The following is a 10403-nucleotide window of genomic DNA, read 5'->3' as shown; positions in this document are numbered from 1 at the left end:
GTGGAGTTTTGCAAGTCACGGTCAAACTGTTTACATCTCTATGTGTAGTCATAGCAGAGCACAGTCATGTTTGGTCCTGATAAGATATAGGCCTTTCAGTTCTAAGTGCTTGTTGGCATGCCTTCCCACCATGTGACTGCAAGTTGCTGCTTTAGGAAACACAAATACCTTGACCTTTGTGACACATTGCTGTAAATCAGAAATTGAGATAATTATCTCACATGAAGTCCCTCTAAGAAAGAACAAAATACCAATGTTCTTGTTAATTCCTTATGAATTACTACGCTGCAAGAGCTGAGCCCACCAGTCACATATCATGTGCCTCCTCAGAAAATGAGAACATACTGAACTAAGGCAGCTAGGGACAGTGTTGGACTATGGTCATTGCATGACGCCAGGAGGTATATCATGCTGCACATTTCTTTCAGGCAGAGAAACGGTAGAGCTGACACACTGCTAGGAGAAGAAACCTTAAAATGCTAGCTGAAGTTAAAAAAAATGTATTTTTTGCATTCAAGGAGTTGTACACAACTTGACTGTGTATTGAACTTAATAAATACATGCAGAAATTGCATGTAGATACACAGTAGTGACTGTTGCCTTATTAGCAGATTGTGAGGAGGCGTGGGTAAGAATGAGCAATCCAGGGGCTTTTTAAACAATGTTTCTTGAACAAAGCAATAAATGAAAAAGAGCATTCAGGAACACAAATGATCTGCCACTCCAGCTGGGAAATGTGGGCTTTGGCATTGGCTTTTATAGCCTACATAAGTAATGTGTATGCAAAATGACACAACTCCGTAGAGTTGTGTGCTGAATACTCCAAAATAGAGAGTAAAGTGAAGTGCAGTATACACTGAGTTCCTCATCTGCTAAGACATAAATGGAGTAAATGTCAATAGGCAAAGGAGTAGTCCCACTAAGATGTAAATGATCAGACCTTTAACCTTTTCCTCAAAGCTTACCCTGTTCTGCTACATTTCAGCAAATATCAGAGACTATTTTTTTCTGTTACTGTTTGTCAGTCTCATTGGTGGATGGATTTGGTCTGGCTGAGGTGGAGTTCATTCTCCCTATAGCAGCTAGAGAGGTGCTGATAACACAGCAGTGTTTTGTCTCACACAGTGTAAAGGCTGTCTCTCCAAGATTCTCCCCTCACTGGGGGGTGGGCAAGATCTTGGGAGGGGTTGTAGCCAGGACAGCTGACCCAAAATGATGAAAGGAATATTCCATTTAGGGGAATTCTGTACTTTATGACAGCTGCTCAGCAATAAAAGCTCAGAGAGCAGAGAAGGAGACATTTGTTATGATGTTTGTCCTCTGGAGCTACTGCTGCAAGTAATGAAGCCCTACTTCCTGGGAAGTGGCTGGACATTGCCTGCAGATGGGAATTGGAGAATAGGTCTTTTGTTTTCCTTTGCTTTTGTGTGCAGTCTTTGCTTTTGCTTTATTAAACTGCTTTTGTCTTGACCCATGAGTTATTTCCATCTTACTTTCTCCCCAGCCTGTGCTTCTAAGGCTGGTGGATGCCTGGTGTCCAGTCAAGGCCAACTTACCACAGGTGGCACAATTTGATTTAGAAGACTGAAGTGATGCAGCAGAATGGGAAGGAAACTTCCAAATGTTGATCTTACAAAACAGTGAATAGCAGAAATTTTGTATAAAACCAGTTTTGCTAAAATGCTGCTGTGTAATAGTAACAACCAATTTTACTGTCTTTGGAAATTTAATTTTCCCCCAACTGGTCCTTATATGAGGCTCCAAACCCCATCTGTTCATTTAGACCAGCTAAAACAGAAAGTGATATCTAAATAAAGCAGCTTGAGGTTCTACCTCTCATCTTGTCACTTTGAGAGAGGTCATGTGTCAGTACAGTCATGTTTATTTGGATTGGTGGCTGTTCTACCAACAAGAAGCTTGTAACTGCTTCTGTGTCATTGGCAGTTGTATTTGCAAGGGCACAGTGACAGAGCTTTGCGTGTTTCTGTTAATACAAAGCTGGCTGTCATTGGTATCAATGCTTGTTGTTGCATAAAATGAGAAATTCTTTAGATAAGCAGTTAAAAATTGGCAGGCACTGCAGCATAGACTTGGGGTTACAAGTTATCAGTTGTACGGTGCCAGGGAAGCCTCATTTCTGTCAGGGTAGGGACAACTTAGGTGGCTTTGTGTTACTTGCCAATTGCTCTGAAACTGATGCGGCACCAAAAACTGGTGACTGAGGAGTCAGTTGTATTTTCTAGCTATTTTGTGGTTTTGAGATAATACTGCATCACAGGTGGTGCAGTTGTTTGAATTCAACTTCTGCCAAGCTTTATGCTGCTGATACTGTTAAAAATAGAGAAATCTACCTTAGAAGCAACTTGTTAAATATCCTCTTGTATTTTTCACTATTAAATTTTAAATGATGCTAAAATTCAGTCTCTAGTGTAATTTTTGTGTCATGACACTCCCTTAAGTGACATGGTGTTGTAACAGTTTTGTAAAGAATAGTGTCATGTATTGTAGGGCAGCCATCCACTGCTGCAGAGAGCTACGATTCACTGGATCAAGACAACAGCCAGAAGGATGAATTAACATGCACTGATGCGAGGTGACACAACTCCTTCAGCACTATAAACCAGTATACCCTAATGAACAATGATAAAGATGATGAGTCTCACTTAAGACAGACAGCATTTTTAGCAGTTGAGACCTGCAGTGGGGCTCCCTGACAAGCAAAACATAACTCTACAGGCCCTCAGTCATCTTCTGAAACCAAGTGACCCACAAAGAACTGAGCAGACTCACACTCCAGGAAGTTTCCAGTAGTTTGCACATGTCAGCTATAGGGGACCTGTGCTGAGTGTCTGTCCTCAGAAGGCTGACTGTGTTAGCTGAGGTCTATGCACCCTTCTGATGTTCTGGCTTTAGGTAGGTAGCTTATGCCTGAAGAATTAGCACAGGCCTTTTAGAAAGCTTTTCAAACAACAACATACAACTCTGCCATCTATTGTAGCTGACTTCCAGCTAGGTGGCCATTATAGCTAAGCAAGTATTAGTTCAGTATCTTTATTGAACTAATGCTACAGGACTGTACAGGACTACTACTATACAGGACTACAGTAAGTCCTGTTCAATATCTTTATTGATGATCTGGACCAGGGGATTGAGTCCAGATCATCAATACTGAGTCCAGATGCTGGCATCAGTAAGATTTCAGATGACACCAAGCTAGGAGCAGGTGTTGATTTGTTGGAGGGCAAGAGAACCCTGCAGAGGGACCTAGACAGGCTGGATGGGTGGGAAAAAGCCAATGGAATGAGATTTGACAAGGCAAACTGCAGGGTTCTACACTTTCACCACAACAACCCCAAGCAGCACTACAGGCTGGTGACTGAGTGGCTGAGAGCAGCCAGGCAGAAAGGAACCTGGGGGTACTGGTAGATAGTAGCTGAACATGAGCCAGCAGTGTGCACAGGAGAGCCAAGAGAGCCAATTTCATCCTGGCCTGTATCAGGAACAGTGTGGCCAGTAGGACAAGGGAGGTTATTCTGCCCCTGTACTCAGCACTGGTCAGGCCACACCATGAGCACTGTGTCCTGCTCTGGGCTCCTCAATTCAAGAAAGATGTTGAAGTACTGCAACATGTCCACAGGAGGGCGACAAAGCTGGTGAGGGACCTAGAACATAGCCCTGTGAGGAGAGGCTGAGGGAGCTGGGGGTGTGCAGCCTGGAGAAGAGGAGGCTCAGGGCTGACCTCAGTGCTCTCTATAACTGCCTGAAGGGAGATTGTAGCCAGGTAGGGGTTGGTCTCTTCTCCCAGACAACCAGCAACAGAACAAGGGGACACAGTCTCAAGTTGTGCTGGGGGAGGTATAGGCTGGATGTTAGGAAGAAGCTCTTCACAGAGAGAGTGATTGGCATTGGAATGGGCTGCCCAGGGAGGTGGTGGAGGCACTGTCCCTGGAGGTGTTCAAGCAAAGACTGGATGAGGCACTCAATGCCATGGTCTAGTTGATTGGATAGGGCTGGGTGATAGATTGGACTGCGTGTTCTTGGAGGTGGTCCCTTCCAACCTGGTTGATTCTATGATTCTGTTATGGGATACACATATTAAAATTGATGCTTCATCCAAAGGGGAAAAACAAAGTGGTATTTAGATAGATAATGGCCTGGAAAATGCTTACAGTGAAAGCACAAGATTTAACCACTGATAGAATGAAGTACAATTAGTTAATCCAAGCCTCCTCTGTAAAACAAGTTAGAAAATATGCATTGTTCTGTGTTGAGTGTAAAGTCATCCTGCTTACAGAAACTGCTCAAGTAGAAAATGTGTTTGTATTACCAGATAAAGGCAGGAAATAAACTTCTAGGAAAATGGGTTCCAGGTAGGAAAGATGCCTCCAGACTATCAGTGCCAAAGCAGGCATACTGGAGATAGAGTACTCTCCCCACCCTACAGGCAGCAGAGGTGAAATAAGCTTATACTGGGGAGAATTGTTGTTGCTGTTGGTCAGAGGAGCCTTAAGGGAAAATAAATCAATTTCTCAGTCATCTATTAAAAAGCAGAAAAATGGTAAACCAAGTTGTTTATTGCTAGGGACTCTTACAATCAGAGAAAAGCTGTGCATGAAGAAAGATGGGTGTCTGTTAGTGAATTAGTTGATTAACTAAACAGCTAGTATGTTGCTACCAATAAATGCAATTATTGTAATAAAGTTTTGGGGTGAGGGTTTAAATTAACTTTTCTGCAAAGAGAGACAGGAGCTCTTGTAAAGCAGTCATCTGACAGCAGGTTGTGGCAGTTGTAACAAGAAATGCAATTAAATGGTTCAGTTCACCAAAGGAAACGAGGGACAAAAGTTCTAGGAGAAAGAACAAGTAACAGGAAAGTTTGGTCCTGGGACTGTTTGTGAGCAGCATTAAAATGAAACATTTCTGCTTTCTCAGAATGGACTGTTGGTTCTTAGGGATGGTGCACAGATAAACTGCATGCAGATTTTCCCAGGAATAATTAGGCAGAAGGAAGGATGAAATTTGAGCTGACCTTGCAGAGTGCTTACCTCATCTTTAAAGAAGGTTAGTGAAGAGATCCAGGGTGGAATCACCTGGAATAGCAACTGAAAAAAATAGCAGTCCAGCTTGTCAGGTATTCAGAGTGACCAAAGCGGGCAGCAGGTTAGGGCATGGTAAAGGATGCCAGGAAGACCAGGAGCAAGGATGTGCAAGTCCTTAGAATCCCCAGGAGTTCATGCAGCAGTGGAGATGAAGCAGCAGTCTATAGATGGGAGAGTGGTAAGAAACCACTGCATGCCTTTCTCCCTGTGTCCTGTGGACATAAAGGAAACAGTCCAAAACAGTTTTCCAAGGCAACCCCAAAAGACTCACATACACCATCACAGGGTTTACAGTGCATTTATATCTTCTTTCCACATCTTTAGACCTGGGGGTCTTGGCTGATGAAAAGCTCAACGTGAGTCAGCAGTGTGCATGTGCAGCCCAGACAGTGACTGTGCGCTGGGCTGCATCAAGAGCAGTGTGGCCAGCAGGGCAAGGGAGGGGATTCTCCCTTTACTCTGCTCTCATCAGACTTCTCCTGGAGTACTGTGTACAGTTTTGAAGCCCCCAACACAAGAAGGACATCAAACTATTGGAGCCAGTCCAGTGGAGGCCATGAGGATGGTCAGAGGGCTGGAGCAGCTCTGCTATGAGAATAGGCTACAAGAGCTGGGGCTCTTCAGCCTGGAGAAGAGAAAGCTTCGAGAACAACTTGTGGTGGCCTTTCAGTATCTGAAGGGTGCCTACAGGAAGGCTGGGGAGGGACTATTTACAAGGTCTTGTAATGACAGGATGAGGGGCAATGGGTTTAAACTGGAAGAGGGGAGATTCAAACTAGATGTTAGGAAGAAGTTCTTTCCAGTGAGGGTGGTGAGACACTGGCACAGGTTGCCCAGGGAGGTTGTGGCTGCTCCTTCCCCGGAGGTGTTCAAGGCCAGGTTGGATGAGGCCTTGAGCAGCTTGTTCTAGTGGGGGGTGTCCCTGCCCATGGTGGGGGGTTGGAACTAGATGATCTCTGATGTCCCTTCCAACCTAAACCATTCTATGATTATTCCACTATGATAGAATAAATCATCTAGTCTTAAGATGAGATATCATCAAAAACCTCTGAAGGTAAAAGAGTGCCAATGAACAGACTTCTCTGTAGGGTATATTTCCTCTATTTCTTAGCTGACATCACCAAGCAATTTCTTCTTTCAGCATATTAAAAAAATCAATATCCTACCACCAGTCAGCTGTTTCACTTCAGGACTTTATTTTACCAGACTTCAAATGAGAAACACACTGAGAGCTTGGGTGGGTGGATGGTTTGTTCACTTGCTTAGTTGCCTGCCTGTCTCACAGAATATGTAAATATCAAGTGTTTCACTTCAAAAAAGCTTCAGGCTGAACCCTGAGAAAATTCAGATTCTTAGTATATCAAGAACAGTGTGGCCAGTAGGACAAGGGAGGTTATTCTGCCCCTGTACTCAGCACTGGTCAGGCCACATCTGCAGTGCTGTGTCCAGTTCTGGGCCCCTCAATTCAAGAGAGATGTTGAGATACTGGAAGGTGTCCACAGGAGGGCGACAAAGCTGGTGAGGGGCCTGGGGCACAGCCCTGTGAGGAGAGGCTGAGGCAGCTGGGGGTGTGCAGCTGCCGTGGTTCTCTAAAGAGAGACAACAGAAATTAAACTCTCAAATCAAATAGGAGAGAAAACACAGAATTATATTTAGAGAGAAAAAAAAATAGCAGAGCTAGACATTACAAAGCAAGAATCCCATCCATGGCAAACCCCCTTGAATTTTTCCCCATCCCCAAAAAAACATAGATCTACATTCCCCAGTGCTCCAATCCTCCCCCCCCAATGCCACTGCAGTGCAAGAGGCCCACTGCTTACATGTTCTTCCCAAGAGATTGGCTCCTGCCACACACACAGGGCAGGAGGAGGAGGAAAGGAGAACGAGCTGACCTTGTTGTGGGTCTATAAAGAGATAGCAGAATTATGGGATTGAAAAAAAATCTTCTAAACCCCAGATTTTTTTTTTAACCCTATAGCCTCAACCTGGGACAGCAGCCTGGAGAAGAAGAGGCTCAGGGGTGATCTCATTGCTGTCTACAACTACCTGAAGGGAGGCTGTAGCCAGGTGTCTTCTCCCAGACAGCCAGCAACAGAACAAGAGCCAATCTGGATATTCAGTTGCTAATCTTAAAATATGTTTATGGGCTTTGCTTGCAACCAGCAACAGAACAAGGGGACACAGTCTCAAGTTGTGCCAGGGGAGGTCTAGGCTGGATGTTAGGAGGAAGTTCTTGCCAGAGAGAGTGATTTGCCATTGGAATGGGCTGCCCTAATGACAAGTGGCTATGTTTTATGTCCTCTGAATATCTCTTTGCATTTTGCCAGTCATGTGAAGAACAAGAGGCAGAACCAGCCAGGCAAGGCACGAAGCAGTTCCTTTCGCTTCACTTTCCCCTGCGAAAGTTGTAGTTCTCTCCACAAGGAAGTCACAAACCTGCTGCACTGTGTGAGCACTGAATTTAAGAGATCTACGATTAGAGCTGCACAAGCATAAGTTTCCAAGTTTTCCATGTGTGCTCAGTTCATACCCATGCTATACTCAGCTCTGTGGAATTGGCAGAATATGTTGTTGATAAGTATTTGGTTTCTGAGAAGGGTTTTTCAAGTGAAGACAGAACAATTTGGTGCTCATGCTACTCAGAATCCAAGTTTTAGGTACTTTTTATGTCTGCATAGCATGACTCAGAGTCTCATTTTTAACAGCATTCCCAGAGGGCTACTACTTAAGTGTAGAGAGTCACACTTAAAAGTGAATAAATGGCTCTTTTATACGGATGCAAGAAAGATGCAGTAAGGGAGAGGTCTGTGGAGATTCAGCTGGTGAGTGGCTGGACCCCAAGGTCCCTATGCAGTCAGTGGACATGCAATAGACCTCTATATAAGGCACTTGCATTCTGAACAAATGTGTATTCCCTGCTATTGACTCTGTTCCCAGAATAGCATTAGCCCCAGATAACATGCAACAGAAGTTCTTTATGTCCTTTTTTTTTGGACTTGGGCACTTTCTGTGTTGTTCAAGCTCTTGTCAGATGTCAGAGAAGATCTTCATACAGTCCAAGTTTTCAAAGGTGAAATCTGGCGTGTTCTGATGTGTCAATTTTGATTTATTTCCAAAAGAAATTATTCAGAAAGCCCTATTAGTGAGTCCCTGAGAATGAAGCCCGGAAAGACTGCTGCGTGCTGCTCACCCAAATGATTCTTAAACTTGACTTCGATTACACAGTAAGCAATCTAAGCCCATCATCCTTCAGCTAGCATCAACTCTAAAATGGTATTTAGAAATTTATTTAATAAATAATTAAATGGAACTGGAAGGTTTTCCTTATTTACTTTTAGAGTCCTCAATAATGCTCTAATATGGCTGAGGCCAGCTGAAATGTCTTATAAATCCTGTTTTTAGATAGATACTAAATAATTCCTGGTCTTGAAAGAGGAGAGCACATCATCAGACAAAAAGGTTAAGATCCTACTGAAACAGTCATTTTTTTTGTTCAGCTGTACATATCATGATAGGTTTGAACTCACTGCTTATGTAGCCAATAAAGGTACTCCATTTTATGTCCCTTACCTTTTGTAAGCCTGTGTTTTAATACTCCTGACTAAATAAAAAGGAAGAAAAGGGGGGAAAAAAAAGGAAAAAATTAAAAGGTGGGAGGGTGGTGAGGGAGAGGGAAAGAGAAGGGAGAAAGAAAGACAAAGAAGGAAAATATTTGGTTTTGATTAGTAGCAATTAGTGATGATAAAGCAGACGAGAAAATGCAGCAATAGGTTCTAGGCAAATTTAAAGGCTGAGTCCTCTTCCTTTGTGGGTCCAGGTCTTTAATTATTTTGTACTTGATCATGACATCTTCCTCCTTCACAAACTGCACTGACTAAAGGAAGGATATTGACAGCATGGGAGAATTAAATTGCAAGATGACTTCACAAGCAAGATTGTCTGTGGTTATATATGCCTGTGTGAAGTAGTATGCATCTGCGGGAAGTGCAATTTGTGTGCTGGTCACCAATGCACTGAAGTGCTTGGGTTACAGAGTAAATTCACCTAGGAAATATTTTAGTTCCAATTCCAACTGGAATTTTTTAATGCTTATTACATGCCCAGATTGGAGTAGGGATTCATGTGGAGGGAAGAGGACATGCTTTTAACCCAAGCACTCTTCCTCTGCTCATTTCTGATGTCAAAAGTGGAGAGCTTCTCTGAGGAAAAGGTGCCACAATCACAAGTCTGAGAAATATTTTGTTTCTCTGTCTCCTCTTTGAAGCACCTGAGATCTCCTCCTGGAGGAACAGGGGGTGATATATAAAGGGGGAGGAAAAGAGGAATGGGACCTATGTGACAGAGACACCTATGGCATTTTTGTCATAGTCCAATATTTCTGATACTTTTTCCCAAAGAAAAGCAAGGTGAGTATTTCTAAAATTCTTTAACACCATTATGCTGTTACTCTTCTAGTTAAGAACCATTTCTAGATGTGTTTTGTAGTGCTTTGTAAATATTTGACATTACTTCTGTGTTTGCTTGCTTTTTTTTTAACTCATATAGTTCCATGTAATGACCATGCAGGGCCATTTCATAAGGGTTGGCATGACTGCAATTGTGGGGGTGGAAGCAAATGTGCTTACCAAGAATGACAAAGGAAAATGTTTTCTTCATTACTTTTGACATCTAATGCCAGTGTCTGGTTTGTTTGGCAGCTGCAACTGGACCCAGACCCTACTCAAGGCACTGGAGCAAGATGCCTGAGTTTTGTGTACATCTCACAGCATGAAGGTCCTCTCTCTATGAAATGCTCTGAGGAGCTGTTTAGTTCATTGACAGACAGCTTGACAGAAAGGTCTTGATGCAGCATAGTGTTTAAACACTTCAAGAACATAATTAAATTCCAATGAACTCTTAACAGCCATGTTTCACAGTATCACAGTATCACAGTATTATTAGGATTGGAAGAGACCTCACAGATCATCAAGTCCAACCCTTTACCACAGGGCTCAAGGCTAGACCATGGCACCAAGTGCCACGTCCAACCTTGCCTTGAACAGCCCCAGGGACGGCGACTCCACCACCTCCCCGGGCAGCCCATTCCAGTGTCCAATGACTCTCTCAGTGAAGAACTTTCTTCTCACCTCGAGCCTAAATTTCCCCTGGCGCAGCCTGAGGCTGTGTCCTCTTGTTCTGGTGCTGGCCACCCGAGAGAAGGGAGCAACCTCTCCCTGGCCACAACCACCCCTCAGGTAGTTGTAGACAGCAATAAGGTCACCCCTGAGCCTCCTCTTCTCCAGGCTAAACAATCCCAGCTCCCAG

Source organism: Pogoniulus pusillus, chromosome 12 (genome assembly GCF_015220805.1).
Source record: "Pogoniulus pusillus isolate bPogPus1 chromosome 12, bPogPus1.pri, whole genome shotgun sequence".
NCBI classification, from domain to species: domain Eukaryota; kingdom Metazoa; phylum Chordata; class Aves; order Piciformes; family Lybiidae; genus Pogoniulus; species Pogoniulus pusillus.
Note: the sequence above shows the minus strand (reverse complement) of the source record.